The sequence below is a fragment of the Ambystoma mexicanum genome, chromosome 1q (genome assembly GCF_040938575.1).
Source record: "Ambystoma mexicanum isolate Mex_15411 chromosome 1q, UKY_AmexF1_1, whole genome shotgun sequence".
NCBI lineage: Eukaryota > Metazoa > Chordata > Amphibia > Caudata > Ambystomatidae > Ambystoma > Ambystoma mexicanum.
Genome location: NC_090922.1, coordinates 304,673,466 through 304,695,405, shown reverse-complemented (window position 1 = coordinate 304,695,405; position 21,940 = coordinate 304,673,466). Strand labels below are relative to the sequence as shown.

At 43.3% G+C, this 21,940-nt stretch overlaps 1 long non-coding RNA gene across 1 annotated transcript in view; it reads right to left on the bottom strand.

The window, feature by feature from the left end:
• LOC138527622 (uncharacterized) overlaps window positions 1-21,940 on the bottom strand; it is a 113,801-nt gene that overhangs the window by 67,634 nt on the left and 24,227 nt on the right. The gene's annotated exons all lie outside the window — the stretch shown is intronic.

Below are 21,940 nucleotides of genomic sequence, written 5' to 3'. Positions count from 1 at the left end.
CCATTGAAATATAAATTCCAGTACAAAACTGTGATTTCTGACATAAGACCTAGTGAAATTAAAAGAAATGGGCCTATTTCAATTCTACTGAAATGGACATGTGCCCAAGTGAAAGGGAATATACCTGAGAGCTTAAAACTGCTGGATATGCCCAATGAATGTGAAAAGACATGTGTGAATGGAAATGCTGTTATCCTAAAATATGAAAAGTTACAATTTCAACTTAATTGATGCAGATATCCAAAATGAAGCCAAGCATTTTGCATTTGTTAGTAATAAAAATACTTAATTTTCATCATATAAAATGACAACATTTAAAGGGAAAGGCCTATTTTGTTTTGTGTACAAATTAACATTGGTTTCTATGTAACTGTGGCCTGTGGGTGAATAATACCAAAAAGGAACTTTATATATCAAACAGTATGTAAAGAAAGATTGTATTGTAAACACCATGCCCAGATGCAACACTAAATGTCACATGTAAACAAATCTTGTTGATTTAAAAGCTGTATTTTCAGAGGTATTGATGCAGCTTTTGCCTTTCCACTGAAATAAAACCACAACCTTAAGACCTTTGGCTGAGGCCCTCTAGGAGAAAACAGGACTGGGTTTCAGTTAAATGCAAAAGAAATATATAGAATTAGATCGAAATTGTGGAGGGTTCAGATAAACCGTCCAGCAGAAATGACTTTAAGTATCAGGCCTCCCCATTAACTCTGCATTAGTGGCCAACAGAAATGACCTTTTTAGGGCCGACTTGACCTCAAGAAATGGCTTTCAGAGCAACTAATGGATCTTCTAACATTGTGTAGGAACAGACACTGCTGATAAACAGATGTTCATGTCAGGTCAAAGAATAGAAATGAAACTTAAAAAAAGGGGGGCTACATATGAAACTATATGAACTCCCAGGTGGTGCATTGCCATAAATTAACAGTGGGCCACCTTTTCTTTAATTAAAATGGATTGTGTGTCACAGTGAACTCATCCCAGACTCACATTAAAGGGGATATGAAGCCTGTCGCTACCATGTAAATATTAATTATGTGTGATGTATACAATTTTAGTTATGAAGAAAATTGTGATTTTGTCCTTCTCATAATTCTGAGGAAATGTAAAGTTGGTGTGGTGATAGATTGTGAAATTAAGGTTTGAATCTTGAAAGGTCAGATATTTTACTATTTCAGCGCAGGATCAAATAAAAAAATACAGTAGCTTGTCCCACGAAGGGCGTGCTGAAATAAGATTAGTATTTTCTGACTTGCCATAAAATATAGAACGCAAAAATATATATGTGCCTACAGTTATCTGAAAAATTAAGCTATCTGCCATGTTGTGAGATTTTAAGAACACTAAAATGGTAAACCAACCTGGCATTTAGGGGTAATGAATCTTTCTCCTCCCTCAGCCTCCTTCATCCACACCTCCCAACTCCTTGTCCTTTCAGCAGGCAGTGGGCGGAATTGGTGGGGGGGCGAAGAGAGCTAGCCAATCCATATTGTGGGAATTATTATAATATGTGAGAGTCATCAGCCCTATAAGAGATCCTATTTCAATCTGAGAAGGACTTGACTTTTTCCACCCTATTCCTGGAGGTAGTCTACTTCTGGACTCTTTCGAGGAACAACTCTCAGAGAGGCAAGGAGAGCTACCAAAGCCATCAGGGTAAAATGTCCAGGAGAAAACTGGTTTACTTGGAAAAGCTTTAAAACTTGCATAGTAGACAGAGACCGGGATATCTGGAAGCTAGCTGGGCCTGACATTTGAGGAGCCAGAGGAGGACTGGGTGCTGAAGACTATCCTTGACTGAAGCGTTTGACCAGATCTGTGCTGTTCTCAGAAGAGCCCTGCTGTAGGGTGGTGGAACTGGGTAGACCCTTGGCACATTTTATTATATATAACTAAAATTAATTATCCCATAGAAAACAACCCTATGCATGTAAATTGAATTGTGTTGGGAACTGCCTGCCTTAATCTTTTCCATTAAATTGTGGGGAGTGGGGTGAAATTGAGTAGACCTTTAGCACATTTAATTAAAGTAAATCAATGAATTCCCATATTGAAAAATCACAGGATGAGGGTTGTTAGCGTTCAAAACTAGCAATGTTTATACCCAGTGTGTTAGAGCGGTGTAAACAATAAGGAATTGGGTGGCTATTTTTCAGAAACTCCCGACTTTTGTACAGAAGAGGGTGCCCTTAATCCCAAAAAGAAGTAACCCCAAAACTCTGCCTTTCAAGTGAATGTTGAGTGTGTAAATTAGTGTTCTCATTATTCTCAAACCTTGATCCTAAAGCATTGCATTTCCCTTGTATAGGTGGTGCAAACAGAAATTTACCATTTATTCCCATTTATTCTCAAATCAGAATCCTCAAAGCCTTGCATTTCACTTATTGTGTGTTGAAACATAATTTTTCCTAGAGTGTTAATTCTCAAACCTTGTCTTTCAAAGAAAAAAGGCCAAACAATGATATTCCCATTGCACTCCCACTCCCTGTACCTTGCCTTGTCCCCAAAGGATAGCTCAGTGGCAATTCACTCACCTTGAATGCAAGATGACGCAGAGCAACATAGGTTCAATCCCGGGTCTGAAACATTTAGGTGTTAAGTGCATTAAAAATAACCAATTACAATTACAATTCAGACTTCTACTCTGGGTTCTAAGGCCGGGTATAGATAAAACAGTGTTGATTTTAAATTGTCATTGTGAGTGGAAACTAAGCATGAACAGGGTTGAGATTATTGCCCTATTATAGAGAGTATGTAAGGTGCAGGACACATTTCAGAATGAGCACGGTCAAAATCAATATGGCCACGAAGCACCTCCCATCCAAATTATTAATTAAAGTTGAATGGGTAGAACAAGAACATGAAATGTGGCAAACCGGAATGATGCAGGAGGTTACCCTTGAAAATGTTGACAAGTGGCAGGAAAACGGTCTCTTACACCAGGTTCTGGCATACTTTTATATGAAACAAATCAGCAAAGATGAACAAATTAAAATAGCTCAGCTCACAGCATACGTGTATTTCCATATGCTGATCATGGAAGAAAGACACAAGAATAATGTGGCCTCTGTGCAAAACCAGGCTGAGCTTTTCAATCAAGCCCAGAAAGAGCTGAAACAATTAAAAGCAAAAGCGCAACAGAGCTGTCAACTAAATGATGAGATAACAACACAACGGCAAGCAAATGCAGAGCGCGAAACCCAATTTTCTGCACTGCAAGGGGAGTATAAAGTATGTGTTGAAAATCTGAGCACAAGTCAACACAAATTTAATTAGCAGATTGTTCATAATAGAGACTGCTTAGAGGACATTTTCACATTTCAATTTTCACATTTCAATCACAGGTAAACTAACTGAAAGCTGAAAACCACCAGTTAATTATGAATGGGTCTGAACACCTTGAAACAGGAGAGAGAGCGGTTGAGGGAAGAAAATAACACATTAACTCAAGAGAATAGTGCCCTGTTTCAGGAAGTGCATCAGTTAAGGAGAGATGTGGAAAAAAGCAAGTCATGTTCTCAGGAACTTACTGACAATAGGTTACAAAATGCACAATTAACGGATTGTGTGAGGTAAGCAGAGATTGACCTTGAGCAGGCAACACAGGCCAGAACTGCACAGGGGGAGGAGATTAGTCTTCTGAAATAGAAATGCTCTTAATATGCGCAGATGATGCAACCCTCACAGAAGGAAAACAAGTTCCTTTGTGAAGAGAACAAGGGACTAAGAGACTGATTAATGGCACAAAGTAAAGTACTAGAAGCCACACAAGCACTGGTGTCAGAATTGAAAGCTCAGGCCTCTGCACACCATCAAGAGATGGGGACTGAGAAAAATAAATGTGAGAGGAAAGTGATATGGTGAAAGCCAATAGCCGGTAGTTCATCAACACATATTTTCATGTGTTCCCAAAACACATAATGACCCAACTTGTAAGGGATTTCCATGAGAAAAGGAGTACAGCAAAGGTGGTAACCCTCTCTCTTGGTTCTGTCATCTGTCGGTGTGCCTATATTGGTCACTTATTCAAAACAGAGTTTCAATCTATACCTGTACTCATAGGGAAGACTATCTCCTGATGCACTCCTACTAGCATGCAATGCAAGTTATGAAACCATACACATATATAAAAAAATATAAATTGTATTTAATTATCAATAAAACATGTATAAATATTTTTTTTAAAAAGATCTTTGACTGGAACATAGTATAGAATAAACAAGAAAAGACTAGAGTCTGATACAGGACATTAAAATATAGTGGGGTTAGTACCTGCGTTTGTGCTTTTTTAATACTACTATTAAAAAAACACAAGGGTAGGGCACTCTTGTTCACAGGACACTGCTCTATCAAAAAGGAGCCTTTTACAAACCTTTGGCTCTTGTGATAGTCGACATATGTTTCGGCTAATAGCAACAAAAACAATCAGACACTTTCAGAATATGCCTGTTATTGCAGGTGTAGCCGTCTTCAGGACAAAAAAGAACTATTCATCTCAAAGAGATTTTTCTGTGTGGAGTACTTCTGGTTGATCATGCTTGTTTCAAATTTTAGCCCACTATTACTATTCAGTTTGCAACATATAAGTTCAATGAGGGATGAACTTCTTAGTGTTGTTTTACATATACCTCCTCTACTTCGGAGGTACAGCTCTGCTGATTGTAAGAGTCTGGTATGTTCTATTGGGTCCCACTCAATCACAGTTTGTTCCAGAAAATGTACTGCTGCCCCTTATGGGAAGCAGTAGGAAGTGCCATAAATACTGTCCGCTGTGCTCAGACAAAGTAGGACGTTGAAAGCCTCTATTGTTGTTGTGAATCTGAAGTATATCAAATACTAATCTAGGAGTGCTTGCGAAAGGCAAGTCAGACTCCGTTTCAACAGGGGAATCTTGCTCGCTTCCTTGTTCTTTCCAGGAGTCTCGGGGAACAGAATCGATCCACGCAATCGTTGCGGTTACAGTGAAAGAAACGTCTGTTGCTCTTTCCATGATCCATGATCCATGAATGTAGGACCCTGGTTTGTGTGATTGAACAGGCCACTGGGATGTATGAGGTCCAAAAGTTCTCTGAAAATAAAAATAACCCAGAAAAACCCAAACCATCAAACACAACTGCCACTGCAAAATACTCCCCCATTGGACTTGGAGACGGGGGGCCTAAAAAATACTCCTCCCAACAATAAACAGAATGAGAGGCAGAGGAGACCCTCGGATCCAAACCAATCAGATGGTAGCCAGGGAAGATACCATACCAATGCTCTATCTGACCCTGTCAACTGCATCAGTACAAGATACACGGGTAACTGACGCTTCCTGGGGTATGTCTACACTCCCCTGGTGCAGAAAAGGGGGCCCAACCAGGTAAGTACCACCCCAGTAAACTTGCCTCCAAACTTCCTGCAAAACTTCCCTCCAAACATTCCTCAGGAAGGAAGTAATACTGCACCCCCAACCTAAGTTTCTTTCCCAGATATCCTTCAAGCCCTAATTTCCATAATAACCCTCCCCTCTCTCCCCGCTTTGAGGACAATAGATTTCCGAACCTGGGAGAATGGAGACCTAGAATGGAAGATTATGAGGGAAACATCCAATACCCAAGCTACTCCGGGAGAAGGGACAGCTACCCTTTCCTGGAGCAGCAAAGGTATGAATCAAGACCTCCCTGCCTACCAGAAAAAAATGTCACAACTGAAGCAACAAGTCCAACAATTAACACAAGACCTGGGTCGCATGTTGAGGGCTCAGCAGAACCCTCAGCTGGAAACTGCTGACCAGAAAAATTGAACACACGGGTCTGATGCCCCGGGGGAGCAATGACAGGAAGAAAACTCTGACAACCATCAGGTTCCAGAGGAGGGGGCGCGGGTGAAAGGGAGGTTCAAAGCCCTAGAGGAAGCTTTCTTTCCCACTGGAACTAAACCCTCAGAAACCTCTGAGCCTGAACATGAATCTTCATCCCCTGAAAAGCTGAAACCTAAAGAACAGAAGGTAAGTAGGAGAAATCAAAAGCCAAAGACAACCCAATTTGTGGAGGAAGTCTGAATCATCCCTTTTGAAGGAGAAGAATCCCTGGGTGATTAAGGGAAGAAAATCTTCTCTTTCAGGGATGGAGGGACCCGTCCCAAGGAAAAATTGGTCCCAAAAGACCCTGATTTGGATGGGGTAAGTATGGAAACCGACCCAAAGCAAGAAGCTCTTAAGCCCAAACAATGTCACCCAGAGTACCCAGAAATCACAGAGGTATCTAACCCCAAACAGGTTTGGGGAACTGTCTCCATGAAAAAGGGGACATCAAAAAATCCAGGGAAAAAGGGAACTTCCCAATCCCAACTGTTTATGGGTGCAAAATCTTTTTTACAGCTTTCCAGACTCTGACACAGAAAACTGTCCAAGATCAAACATGGTCAGAGTTCAATACAAACGAGTTAATGGCCAAACTGGCACATAATGCACATTTTCTTTGCCCCCTTGAGGAGAAGGGAGGAATTTTATATGCTCCTCTCAAGGTACAGGGTCAGTCTGCATTATCAGCGCGGTGGATACGGGATCACAAGCCACCCTCCTGTCCAAAACTGCCTTTGATCAACTGAACTCAGGAAGCGGGGAGAGTCACCAAATTCCCCTAACACCTCTTCCCGGACAACTCCAAAACTTTGATGGGAAGGATGTTTCCATTGAAAGGACTGCAGATCTGGAAATAAAAATTGGCCGACATAGGATGAAACACCTGATAGTCGTGACTCCAAAGGGCACACTTTGTCTGTTGGGAAATGACCTCCTTCAGAGATTATCATCATTCATTGACTATGTGAACAAGGTCCTCGGGAATCAGACTAACTGGCCAATTAAATTAAAACAGAGCACAAATTATGTGAGTTTGAATGGCACATGTCACATTATTGAATAACGTTCAGAGAAAATGGATAGTAATTTCCAGAACAATCAGGTCTCAGACATCACTGTCATCTCTAGAGGAGAACAAACTGGTGATGGGAATGGTCCTCAATTCTTGAAAATCAACCTCCCTCCCAGTTTTAAGTGGCATTCCACATTGCAAGGGAATACTCTGAAATGTTATACTAGTCCGACATCAGCAGAAAACCCAGATCCCATGATGAAAGAAGGTGAAAAACAGGCTCAAAGTCTGACCGACATCCAGATAAAGAATGAACAGCTGTTTTCCCCATTCAGATAAACGAGAGTGTGGCCTGTTCTCGCCAGAGTATGCCTGAATAATGGAAGACGCTTCATCAGTGAAGCATTATTCAGTAAACTCCTGAAGGTTCCAACCATTCCCACATTTAAATTGGTTGATAAGTGGCAAATAAGACTGGAAACACCAAATTCCAAACATCTCCTGCCTAGCAGGAGTATGATAGAAATGTCTATTGGTGACAAAAGCATAGAACATAATTGTTGGGTCGTGAGAGATGACCCTTCTGCCTTTTACTTAGGTAGTGACATTCTCAATCGATTCGCAATTAATTTGGACCTAATTAATACTAAAGCCTGGTTCTGATTTATGGGTAACCCCATGGGCTTTGACAATACTGAGAGAGCATTCCGGTCAGTTCAATTGCTGCCTTATACAGTTGAAGTTCAAGTGACAGAAGAGGTCCCTATCCCAGGATAGATGCAACAATTTACCCTTCCACTAAAGGTTAAGCAATGACAGAACCTCAAAAATCAGTAGGCCTATATAAATTTCATTTATCATCTCCAACATCAAGGCTTGTATTTACATCTGACACCCCTATTGGATCTAGAACATAACATAATTTGAATATTGGTGGATAACAGTGACCCTCTAAGTATCACTTTGGGCACAGACACCTTTATTGGAATGGCTGTTGATGCCTAACATTATTCTATTGATTTAGGTAATGAGATTATTGGACTGATTCCAAATGACTGCTACAATTTTAATGACGGTATCCCTCCTGAAAAGATTTTCACCAGGCACAGGGGAAATTTCTTGGTGTACTTTTCTAGCCCTTATGATGTGGAAGATGTGACCTGTGACATCAGGAAGGATGAGGAGGTATTCAGAGTCAACAGTGACTGCCTGCCATCCTTGGAAACTCACATATATAGCCAAAAGCATAACAAGAAATCTCTCCACTCAACTCCACTTAACTGGAGGATACCACCAAAATTGCCAAGCCCGAGGTCTTTCCAGGCCTTAATCAGATGGTCGAAGAATTAATCAATCTTGCTGATACCTGTGAGACCAAGGAGCCAAAACAGAAGATGAAACAGGTTTTTCTAAACTTTCAGGTTATCTTTTCAGTGGATTCATATGAATGTGGACACACAGAGGTACGTCCAACCATCATACCCACGACCCTGAGATTGTTCCAGTATTTGTGAAGTAATTCCGGTTACCTCTCGCGTCCATGGAGTCACTCACAGAGATTATTAAAGATGTAGAATCCCATAGGGCAATCCGTCCAATCCATAGTACCTTTAACAACCTGGTACTGGGTATACTCAAAACCAACGACCAATAGAGACTTTGTGCAGACCTACGGGAGTTAAACAAATGAGTCCACATGTCAAGATGGCCCCTTCTCTACATTATTCAATGGCTGACACAGATCCAAAGATCAAAGGTGTAAACCACCATTGACCTGACCAATGGTTACTGGACAGTAGCCATGAGTAGGGAAGACCAGTACAAGCTAGCCTTTACCTTCAGGGGGCAGCAATACATGCGGACCTGAAACCCCTTTGGATACATAAACTCTGGCAATGAATTTAACATCTTCCTACATAAGTCCATTCCCGATTTGGGCAAAAGGGGAAACCTGGCCTATGTAGATGATGTCTTAATCAAGAGCTCAACTGTGGAGAACATAAAACGGAAATGACCCAGTTGCAGAAAGCCAGAGCAAAACTGTCCTTTCATAAGGCACAGTGGTGTAAGACCTGTGTGAACTTTTTAGGGCACAAAATCACCCCTGAGGGTCTCAGTCCCCAAGCGAATAAGCATTATTGAAATTGAAAGACCCTACTACTGAGAGAACTAAGAAGCCTTCTTGGACACACTCATTATCGTAGAAAGTTAATTGAAGACTACACAGAGGTCACTTGACCTTTGGTCCATTTATTTAAGTCCGGGGTCAAGTGGGAGTGGGGTCTGGAACAATCCGAGGCAGTAAAACAACTAAAGAGAAGCCTTCCCTAAGCCCGTTGTTTGGCTTACCCCATAAAGAACAAGGAGTTCTGCTTGGAGACGGGGTTCTCAGATACTTGCTTAAAAGTTTTATTATACCAAAAGCATGAAAAGGTCAACAAAGTAATCCTCTAAGGTGGAAAAAATCAACAATTGCAAAATGTACTCCTGGCAACAGTGTGGGAGTTGAAGAATTACCGCCATTCATCCAGGGGGAGCACATCATTGTTGAGGCTCCTCACCAACCCTTGCAATATTTCCAAAGTTACAGAATCCAAACAGGGAACGTGAGTAATTCCAGAATTAATTTCTGGATTCTGTCCATGCAAGCCTTTCCTGTGGAGGTCAGATATGGCCAAAATAAGAAGAGTTCTCTAGCACAAGGATTGGCTGATTTGCATGACTGTGCTCACGAAAACTGTCTTGAGGATGAAAATCTAAGGACCAAGGACATATGGAGGCGTACCTTACTTCCCCGTACAAAGTCTATGAGGAAGTCATGTGTCAGGGGATACCCACCGTTTATGTGGATGGGTGCTCCTACCCTGTTGAAAATAACAGGGAAAAGGAATTAGTGGCTGACATTGGGAATGCCTGGGTGAATGATACCCCCGAACCCTTGGCTGGTTACAAAATAGGACCCCGAAGTAGTCAGGTGGCAGACTTTAAGGCAGTTTTCCTGCTATCCTCACTGCTGTTCACCACCAACTCAAAGAACTGGTCATAATCACTGATTTAGATTATGTCAGGAATGGGTTTGTGAAACACCTCTTCTTCAGAGCAGGAGCTCTGGCTGCTCCCCCTCCGAGCTGCAGGAGCAGCATTACCTTCACCTTCACCCTGCTGGGTGTAAAGGTGCATCCGCCATTGCCCAACACAAGGACATCCACCTTCCAACATGGCCGCCCCATGCATTGCAACCCTCCCCTCCTCGAGCCTCTGAGCCCTGCAGGACCCGGATTGGCTGCTAGAATCTTTTCTAGCCAATCATCTCTCGCCGGAAGGCGAGCGCCGGCCCACGGAAAAAGGCTCCTGACTGAGCTGACCGAGCTGGCCATGCTGCCTGATGGTCCAGGTCTCTTACTCCTACCTCCTCGACCCCTGCATCTGCTATCTCCTTAGCCTTTAGCCAGCCAACCCAGCCTGCACGATAAGCCTGCTAAGGCTTCCACGGTGAGACTGTAAGCTTTATGTACAATTGTCCTATTCACTGCAGCCCCTGACATGAGTCTTAAGCTAGCTGCCTCCTGCTGCAAATACTATCGTACCTGGTGCACAGTAACGCCCTTATCACTTCATCACTTCAGACAGGCTATAATCTCGCATTTAGCCTGTGCCTACCTGTGATTGCTTCATTTGAACTGCCCTTTGCACTTTAGCTATAATCCTGCATTTAGCCTGTGCCTACCTGTGATTGCTTCATTTGAACTGCCCTTTTGCACCCTAGCTATAATCTCGAACTTAGCCTGTGCCTACCTGTGATTGCTTCATTTGAACTGCCCTTTGCACCTTAGCTATAATCCCGCATTTAGCCTGTGCCTACCTGTGATTGCTTCATTTGAACTGCCCTTTTGCACCCTAGCTATAATCTCGAACTTAGCCTGTGCCTACCTGTGATTGCTTCATTTGAACTGCCCTTTGCACCTTAGCTATAATCCCGCATTTAGCCTGTGCCTACCTGTGATTGCTTCATTTGAACTGCCCTTTTGCACCCTAGCTATAATCTCAAACTTAGCCTGTGCCTACCTGTGATTGCTTCATTTGAACTGCCCTTTGCACCTTAGCTATAATCCCGCATTTAGCCTGTGCCTACCTGTGATTGCTTCATTTGAACTGCCCTTTGCACCCTAGCTATAATCTCGCATTTAGCCTGTGCCTACCGGTTGTTGCATCATTTGAACTGCCCTTTTGCACCCTAGCTATAATCTCGAACTTAGCCTGTGCCTACCTGTGGTTGTATTACTGAAACTGCCCTTTCTGCACTATAACAGCAATTTCAATCTGTAACCTTGGCTGTGCTCTAATTGAAGTTGCCCGCCTCCGCACCACACCAGCTAGCTCGAACCTAGCCCTGCCTACCTTACTGTGTCAACAACCAAACTGCCCACTCTCTCCTCAATTCCAATTATGATCCATTGGCTCATACTCACCATGCTCCCTTTCTGTATCTTAAACAATAACACTCCATGTAGCAACAACAGCTACATACCATACAACAATGGACTAGCCAAACTAGGCTGCCCTAGGCACCACCCCATCCCCTGCCCCACACCCTTCCTCCCCTCCCTTCCACCCTTCAAACACACCCCTCACCAACAACTCATCGCTAAAAGCAAGGCCACACCAGCCAACATCCTACCTAACAGTACCAACTCAACAAATGCCAACCACACTGCCTCCAACCCTCTCCTTCCCAACCCATTAGATCACTGCCCCACAACCTACCCCACCCTCCAAGACCGCAATAATAGACTCGGTGCTAGACTCCCCACCACATCTAGCAAATTGCCTACCAAACCTATGACTAAGACCTCAACCACTAAGGATAGCGCTAAGACCACTAACACAACTTCTCTAAAAGGTGCACTACTCAATGTCAGATCTCTAGTAGCCCACCCCACCGAAATCGCTGACATTATCCTCTCAGAAGACCTCGACTTCCTTGCTACTACAGAAACTTGGTTACATGAAGCAGCAGGACCCTACCTCACTCTTGCCGTCCCCGACAACTACTCTATCCTCAGAGCAGACAGACCTAATGCTCGCGGAGGAGGTGTAGCTATCATTTTCAAATCCTCACTCGACTTCAGACATATCACCTCCCCCCCGCTAAAGTCCTGCGAGCACCTCACCTTCAAAGTACAAACCACCCCTAAGAGTACCATTACCGTGCAACTAATATATAGGCCCCCAGGCCCCACAGGATCCTTTGAGGATGACATTACCACTCTCATAGCAGAGAACTCCAAACCCCACTCCCAAAAAATCATTCTAGGAGACTTCAATTTAGGATTTAATGACCCTAACGACTCTCCATCTGCTTCCCTGGCCAACGCCTTATCCGAGCACGACTTCATTCAAGTCGTTACACTACCCACCCACCAGAAAGGTAAAACCATAGATTGGGTCGCAGCCCACAACTGCAATATCACCTGCAAAGCCCCACAACCCCTTGTATGGACTGACCACTCCCTCATATCATTTGAAATCAACCTAAATAATCCCAACCCCAAGCAGCGCCCCTATGCACCAGCCTGCCTGTCTAGAAACAAGCGCAATATCTCTGCGGAGACCCTCACACCTCTGATCCTCCCCTCTCTAAACACACTCCCTGCCATCGCCGACCTTAACCTTCTAGTCAACACCTACAATGATGCCCTCACCAGCGCCATTGATGCTGTTGCACCCCTAAAGGAACGCAAAGGTAAACCCATAGCCCACTTGAACCCTTGGTTCACACCAGAACTCAAATCTATAAGAAAAAAGAAAGCCAAGATGGAAACCTTATGGAAATCCAACCCCACTGCAGAAAATAAATCTAATCTCAAAACCATTTCCTCCTTCTATAAGAAAGAGATAATCCGCACTAAAAAAGAAACCTACAATGCTAGAATAAATAATGCCCAATCTTCGGCTAAAGAACTCTTCACCATCCTGAAGGAATTAGAAAACCCTAACCCTCCTACCGATACCTGCGTGAAGGACAAGCCCTGGTGCACCAGTATCCAAAATGCCCTGGCCAACAAAATTACTGGTCTCCAAAACAAAATTGAGGCCAAAAGACTACAACTCTCAAACAGCAATGCCCTCATACCTAGCACACCCACCCCGACCAGTAACACCTCCGGCTTTACTTTCAAACCGGTTACTATACCTGAAATCCAAAAAATCATAGCATCCCTTAAACCTTCTAATTGTAAAGGGGACAGCTGCCCCACCCACATCATCAAAGATGCTGCACGAGACCTAGCCCCCTTCATCTCCAAACTAATAAACCTATCTTTCTCGACCAATTCTGTACCTAACAACCTGAAACAGTCCTGGGTTCTCCCCCTCCTAAAAAAATAATCTCTTGACCCGGCCATACCCACCAATCACAGGCCCATCACTACGGTCCCTTTCCTGCTAAAAATCCTCGACAGAGTCGCCTACCTGCAAATCCAAGATTACCTGGAGACCAATCAACTGTTAGGCCTGCGTCAATCTGGCTTTCGTCCTCAACACAGAACAGAAACGGCCCTTGTTGACCTCAAAAGTCAGATTGATGACATCAAGGACAAAAACAAAGCAGCCATCCTACTCCTCCTAGACCTCTCAGCAGCCTTTGACCTGGTTGACCATAAAATACTCTGCAACCACCTCTCTTCTGCTGCCCACTTCTCACCCTCTGCTGTCACTTGGATACAATCCTTCCTAGCCAACAGAACCATGAGGGTTTTCTCATCTGTGGCTGCAGCAGACCCCATCCCCATCACATGCGGTGTCCCACAGGGGTCCTGCGTCTCCCCTACCCTCTACAATATCTTTACTAAACCCCTCTTTGACAAACTGGACCATCTGGGTGTCACCTACACCAACTACGCAGATGACACCCAGATACTCCTCACCATCACCGGCAACTACAACACTGACGCCACCAGGATCAACGAAATCTTCGCCATCATTCAGGCATGGATGGCCACACACGGCCTCTGCCTGAATGATGAGAAGACCGAGCTCCTCCTGGTCAGGTCCCCCAATAACCTACAGAAACTCAGCCCTGACTACTCCAAATTCATCATAGATGGCAACATCATTCCAGTTGTGAATCATGTGAAAACCTTAGGCTTCTACCTTGACGCCAATACCAACCTCTCCAAACAAGTTAATATGACCACCTCAGCTACCGCCTACACAGGAAAATTAATTAGGGCTTGTAGACCCTTTCTATCTACAAACAGCTGCCTTATTCTGGCGAGGGCCCTCGTACAATCGAAGCTTGATTATTGCAAAAGCCTCTACCTTGGTGCCAACCAAGCTATAATCAAGAAACTTCAGATCCTCCAGAATAATGCGCTGAGAGCAGCACTAAATATTCCCAGGAGAGAGCACATCTCCCACATAAGAATATCTTGTAAATGGTTATCTATCCAACAGAAAATCGATCTGAAAACCCTCTGCCTCACCTATAAAGCCTTAAATCACCTTGCCCCCCAGTACCTCACCAATAAACTCTCCCTCAAGCCTAACACAAGACTCACCAGATCATCCAATACTCTCTGCCTCACCGTGCCCAGATTCTCCGCCAAAAGAGCGGGGGGCTCAAGCTTTACTGTCCTCGCCCCTCAACTCTGGAACACCCTGCCACTGAGTATTAAATTGACCAAATCCTTCCAATTGTTCAGAAGATTAGTCATTAGTTGGCTTCTGGAGAAGGAAATCCTCAGATAAACTAAGCTCAGTCCCAACTGTATATATTGTACATACTTTGAAATGTTCCTACTACCTGCCTGTACATATTATATTTGGCATCTTAACGCCACAATTGTATAACTGATTATTTACTGTAACTATGTAACCTGTCCTTAAGCGCCCATTTACCCCTGGGTCTGGAGCGCTATACTAAATAAAACAAACAAACAAACAAACAAACAAACACCTGATGAACTGTAAAAATCGAGGCATGCTGTGTGCAAATAACAAACCGCCCAAGCATGGGAAATGAATCCAATCATTTGATGATCTATTGACCACCAATGAGAACCATATATTGTAAAAATATCAGAGGTCATTCCAAAATAGAGGGATGAGACAAAACTGGGAATGACTTGGCCGACAGCTGGCAAAAACCAGAGCCATTCACAGGGATCTCATAGAAATTGAATCCCTGTTGGGGGAAATCCAGGTTACTGCTGTTACCAGGTCCGAAGCCCATGCCAATAGTGAACTCTCAACTGCCCAGTGGAGTAAAGAAACCTCATATGCAGATTTGATTACTGCCCAAAAAGAGGACCCAATTATTGGGAAATGTTATCTGCATATTGAAGACCCCATGAATTTTCCTCTGACAGAATCGGATTATACCATGAAAGAGGATCTCTAGGTGTTGATGACGTTTTCCAAAATGTTCTGAATCCAAGTCGGTTTGTTGGTACGGAGATCCCTTTCTGGATGTGACCAGTGGGTAGTACCTACCTGATTCCAAACCTTGATGTTAAGTCACACACGACGCTGCCACTGCCAGCCATAGGGGGTTTCATACAACAATAGAAAACTTGCACAAGGTTGCATACTGGCTCCATATGGCTCAGGACCTTAATATCTACTTGAAGGGGTGTCTTGTGTGTGCTCAATTTCAGCCACACTCCCTCAGACACACATCTCCCCCACAAAAATGGGGAATGACACTGCCTTGGTCAGATTTGCAAGTCTATTTCATTGGGCCAGTGATTTGCTCCTCTAGAGGAAACAAGTACATGTTGACCATAAAATGCTTGTTTACCAAGTGGGTAGAATGTGTTCTGGCCCCGAATTGTAAGGCGTAGACAGCTACCACACTAATTATCAACAACATCTTCTCTCGTTTCAGACTCCCACCGAGGATTGAGTCGCACAGAGGAAGTCATTTTATCAGCGAGGTGATAACCAAGATTTGGGAGATCCTAGGTGTAAAAAGAAAACTCCACATTGCCTACCACCCACCCTTGAGCCGGGGATTTGAGAGGTGCAATCAAAACAATTGTGGGCTCCTGGAAGAAGTTTGTGGAGGACTTTGGACCTAGTTGGGACATCCGATTACTGCTTGTCCTGATGGCCATTAGGTCCACACCGTCTCCTGCAACACAAATGTCTCCATTTCAGCTCAAGACTGGACAAAAGATGGTGCTACCTCAGCATCTGCTCTACAGAACTCAAGAGCAGACACTGATAAACACGTCCAAGACACATGAGTACACATGAGTACATTGAAAATAAACATTTGACACTTTAGCATGCTTTTGTTTTGACTATGCTCAGTGAAATTTAGAAAGTCGGCAGAAGGACTGAAAACCTACTATGACTTAAAGACTACCAAGAAGGAGTGCAAAGTAGTTGAATGGTCTACCTGTGCAATTCACAAAGGAGCCAGGCCAAAGAGCAGAAGTTCCTTCCCTCTTTGTACAGTTTCTTTGAAATTGTTTATAAAATCTCACCTGTTGCCTATAAGATCTGCATCCCTAAAGGAGAACATGCAGAAGAGAAGTTGGTCCATATCAATCAGTTAAAGAGCTGTCACCCCAGACAGACTGTTGAACTGATTGAAGAGTCTATTGAGGGTAGAGCCCAGGAACCATCTGAAGAATGAAAGGAAATAATGGAAACCCAGATGGATAATATCACACATTTACAGGGAGTAAAGTAATGTATACTTGTAAAGAATGTATAAAAATCAGGATGAGAAAATAATGTGTGTAGACATGTTCATGTAAGGGAAATAAATATCAATGTGTTATGTGATGTTCTTTTGTTTTTCAAATTGTATGCCTATTTAACGGGGAAAGAAGTACTGTATGATATACTTAACCTCTTGTTTACTCTCTGCAGACTCAATAAGTCATTACCTTCATAGCCCGGGGGTAGGTCGTTCCAAAAAGGGAGGCATTCCAGGACCAACCCCTAAAATCCAAAAAGGGTGGAGTGCAGACCAGAGTGCCACTCCCTCAGGACATTAAACTAGTGGACATGCTCTGACAAGAAAAACAAAGGCCCAAAGCAGAAAGAGCACAGAAAACCCCACTCTCCCTTGCTCTTTTCTATTGGTCACCGAGTCAAAGACCTAGGGGGGACTTGTGGGGTGAAAATACATCCCCAGAGTGACAGAGACAGAGAGGCATGCTAGGCCCCTATTGTCAAAGTGTAGCTGGCTAATGTAGAGTCCCATTGAAATATAAAAGCCAGTACAAAACAGTGATTTCTGACATACGGCCTAGTGAAATAAAAACTAATGGGCCTATTTCAACTCTACTGAAATGGACAGGTGCCCAAGTGAAAGGGAATCTACCTGAGAAACTGCTGGGTATACCCAATGAATAGGAAAAGGCATGTGTAGCTTGAAATGCTGTTTTCCTAAAATATGAAAAGTTACAATTTCAACTTGAAGAGACAGATAGCAGCATGTGACATTGAAATGGACATTGAGCACTGGTTTCTATGCGACTATGGACTTCATGTGAATAATATCAAAAGTGAACTTATATCTGTTCAAAAATTATGCAAAGAAAGATTGTATTGTAAACAAAATGCCCAGATGCAATACTAAATGTTACATGTAAACAAATCTTGTTGATTTAAAATCTGTACTTTCAGAAGTATGAAGGCTGATTCTGCCTGTCCACTGAAATGAAACCACGACCTTAAGGCCTTTGGCCGAGGCCCTATAGAAGAAACCAGGCCTGGGTTTCAGTTAAATGCAAAAGAAATATATAGAATTAGATCGGAATTGTGGAGGGTTGAGATAAGCCAGCAGAAATGACCTTTATGGTCAGGCCTCTGAAATATTTGTGCATTAGTGGCCATCATAAATGACCTTTTTAGGGCTAAATTGACGTCAAGAAATGTCCTTCAGAGCCACTCATTTATCTTCAAACATAGTGTATGAACAGACCCTGCTGATAAACAGATGTTCATGTCAGGTCACAGAAGAGAAGTGGGGGCTACATATGAAACTATGAACTCCCAGGTGATGCCTTGCCATAGAATATCATTGTGCCACCTTTTCTTTAATTAAAAGAGAATCATGTGTCCCAACGAGCAGACCCCAGACACATATTAAAGGAGATAAGAAGCGTGTTGGTACCATGGAAATATGAATTCTGTGTGATGCATCCAATTTGAATTATGGAGAAAATTATTATTCCGCCCTTCTCATAATTCTGAGGAAATGGAAAGTAGGTGTGGTGATAGATTATGAAATTAAGATTTGAACAGAAGGGGGTGTCCATAATCCCAAAAAGAAGTAACCCTAAAACTCTTCCTTTCAAGTGAATGTGGAGTGTGTAAAACACATTTTCCCATTATACTCAAACAAGGAACCTATAGCATTGCAATTCCCTTGTATGAGTGGTGCGAACGAAATTTACCATTTATTCCCATTTATTCTCAAACCAGAATCGTCAAAGCCTCGCAGTTCACATATTGTCTGTTGAAAAGTTCATTCCCACACCTTGCCTTTCAAATAAAAAAATGCCAAAACAATTTTCCTATTGCACTCCGACTGCCTGTACCTTGCCTTCCCCCAAAGGGGTAATACCTGCTTGATGCCTGGAGGGTCGGGGATGCTGGGAGACAAGAGCACATTAACAAACTAAGCAATAACTGTGTGTGCTACATTTTTCTATGGGTTCAATTGCAAGAAATCCAATGTAAAGTGATAAGTGCCCATATCTAAATTTGACCTGTATGTTGTAGTAACTGAAAGTCTATTAGAAATATAAATCAGTCATTTCGTACAAGTAATTTGAAATTGTGATATTGTGTAGTGCCACAGCGTTGGTGGCTGATGCTTTTGTGACTGTTCTATTATTCTTTCTAAAAACTTAAATAAATATATATTCTTACTATACACCGGCCTGGTTACTAGCTTATTGGTTGTAAAGAGAGTATTTGGTGAATGGTACTATATATGTTGGAGGCTTCACTAAAGTTTAATCTGCAAAGCGCATTGTGCGCCACCTGGCTTGGGGAGGGGTAGTGTCATGATCTCTGCTTCCAAAAGGTCAGGGTTTTCCCAACTCCCTTGGAAGCAGATCCATAACCCAGGTTCCGAGTGCCAACCAGTCCCAATTGGGACCTTTTGGACCCAGTCCTGGCGCCAGTGGCACCAGGCTCATAAATATGCCCAGTCCCAGCGCTGGACGCGCCGGGCTCATAATGCTTGGGTGGACTTACCTGCAGCAGACCATGCTGCTTACTTGCCTGCCAGTTGAGCCTCTGATCCTCTTCTGTTTGGAACTACTTTTCCTGTTGGGTGGGGCAGGAGCCACTCCCTAGATTCAGAACACTGGAACTCTTCTGGAAAGCAGGAACTCTTTTCTTACCTAGGCGTGGCTGTGGAAGGAGACACCTAAGCACTACAGGAGGCTATTTAAACCACACCCGATGGATGAATCTTGCTTTGCGTTATTCTGCATCCTCTGCAGCAGAACGCTCATCGTGTCTTCTGCATCTGATCCTGGGCCTAAGGAAAAAGGCTTACCATCCTGAATCCAGTCTTCAGCAACACCTATAAAGACAAGAAAGAACAGGTTAGCATTACGGTCTTCAGTGACAGCTCTTCACTTACCCGGTCCATCGGCTGTCACCAACGCCTCGCGCTGCATTCCGGCATCTGAAAGACAAAGGCTTACCTACTCTTCGTGCGCTCCGGAGGTCTTCACACTGCATTCCGGCATCTGAAAGACAAAAGCTTACCAACTCTTCGCACGCTCCGGAGGCCTTCGGCGCTGCATCCCGCATCTGAAAGACAAAACAAGGTGCGTTTAAAGACATTGGGGAACTTTAATACTCACGTGCCATTACTCCTTTCCACATCTAACCCAGTGGGTATTCCGGCACCCTGCAGCCGCTCCGAACTTGTACCTGCAAAATAAAAAGACAGTTAGAGCGCATCGTGAAGCAGGCAACAAGCGCTTACTTACGTGCTTCCAGGCGCTTCTATTCATCACACGGGCTCCATCTTCAACTCACTTCAGCCCGTCATCCGCCATCGCCGGAACCCTGCAAAACAAGAAACATCATTACTAAAGACTTTAAAGACATTAGAATTACTCGAAACTTACCGTTTGTGCAGTAAACGACGGACAGCAGTCCTCTGAAGTCAAGAGGCCTGCTCCCCTTATCCAGTGAAGAAACTGGTTACAGCACCCTGCCCCGAGGCAGATGGAGAGCACGCCGTTCACTTACCTAAGGTGAGAGCGTTAACCTTTGGGGTTCTACAGGAGAAGAGAAAGGGAAGAAGAGAGAGACATTCAATAACCCAGTTCCTTAATCCCATATTTTCTATCTGCAGACATCTTACCCTTCGAGTCAGACATACAGTGCACAGAGGTCCAGCCCAAAGAGCCAGCCGTGTGTTACACATCACCTTTGAAGATACGGTATACGCCCAGTCAAGACCGGCGCCTCTACGGGAATCAGGTGAGCGTTACATGTAGCTCCCTGAACTGAGAGTGACCGCCCAATACATTTTGACACTTTACATATGACAATAGCACACAAACTGACTGGGACAGCAACAGCTGCGGCACATTAGCATACTACATTTCTGCATTTTGCTACCATGGGACTGGGCGCGTATTCTTGTACATATGCACTTGGAGCTAAATTGCCTCTTAATGCAAGGTGGATTTAGTGACATGAAGGTAGTGGATGGGAAAGGAGTGGACTGTGTGGGCTCATGTGTGAGATGTTAGATTCGAACGTTAGTGTTATGGTGGGCAGCACTGTGTGCACCAAAATATGAATTGTCAAAATAAGTGTAAAGTGAAGTGTGGCGCACTACAGAGAAAAAAAGTCACTGGTCCAAGGACTTATAGCAACTGAATATAATTCCCTCAGAGAGACACCCTGGATGCTGTCTGCTCATCTAATCTATAGTCCCAGTGCATATCTATGGGGCAATTACATCAGGAGACCTCCATTTCTGGACCCTGCTTGGGTTATCTTCAGCCATTTTGTTTCTGTTCACCCCACTGCCCACCCTGATATACAGGTCTGACAACATATACTCACCTGGTTCAAGATTTGTATCCTGGTCTTTGCAGTTGATGATTCAATACTGTTATCCAGTGAGAGTTGATACAGATTCAGTGCTGATGATGGACTATGGTCTGAAATGCACTGGCTTTCAGGGCTGGGCTGGAACTAAAAGTGGCTGCTGATTTCTTTTTCACACTGGCCCCATATTCGCGCCTAGAAACACTTGTGTACGGGCGTGTTATGAATTCCATATTATATCATATCATATTCCACCGAAGGAGCGAGCACAGTGCGTGAGCCCAGCCCTTCTATGATGGGATTGGGAGTATCCCCCAAGAAAATGTTGAGTAAAATTAGTCAAAATGAGTGCATTTAAAGCATGTTTTAAACATAAATGGATTAAATAATTCATGTTTTAAATAGGTTCATGATCTTGCAAACATAGATCTTCAATGATACAGGGACATACAACGAGGGCATATCAGTCTCAATAAATGTGAGAAACATGCATCCACTCACCCATCTATCCCACTTCTCTATTTTCCCTTCATTTCCTCATTGCATTATTGCAACCGCTATGGAGCCTCCTCACAAAGCTATGGGTTTGCTTGCACAAATTACATATTTATATTTTTGTTAAAAATGACTGGTCATGACATTTACAAAGAACCATGTGTAACGTATGCACAACTTAGCAAGCATGATATGCATTGCATTAATGCAATGCTGTGGGCATATAGAGTTAAAACGCTAGTTTTATAAAGGGAATTTAAAACATATAACTTTAAACTTCTTCTCTGCAGATCATTTCCCCATGTCTGCTGCCAGATGCTACACACACATGATGCTGTCAATTACCAAATTTTTTCGCCGCTTGCCTTGATGATTATGGAACAAAATTGCAATTTTGAAAAGACAATATTGAGCTTTGCTTTCCAAAGAGAAAACACACACCCACTGGAATGCTGGGGTTCGATATAAATGACAACAATTGGGAGCGTAATGTGATTAGTAACAAGCAAGTTTAGTTTGAAAAATGT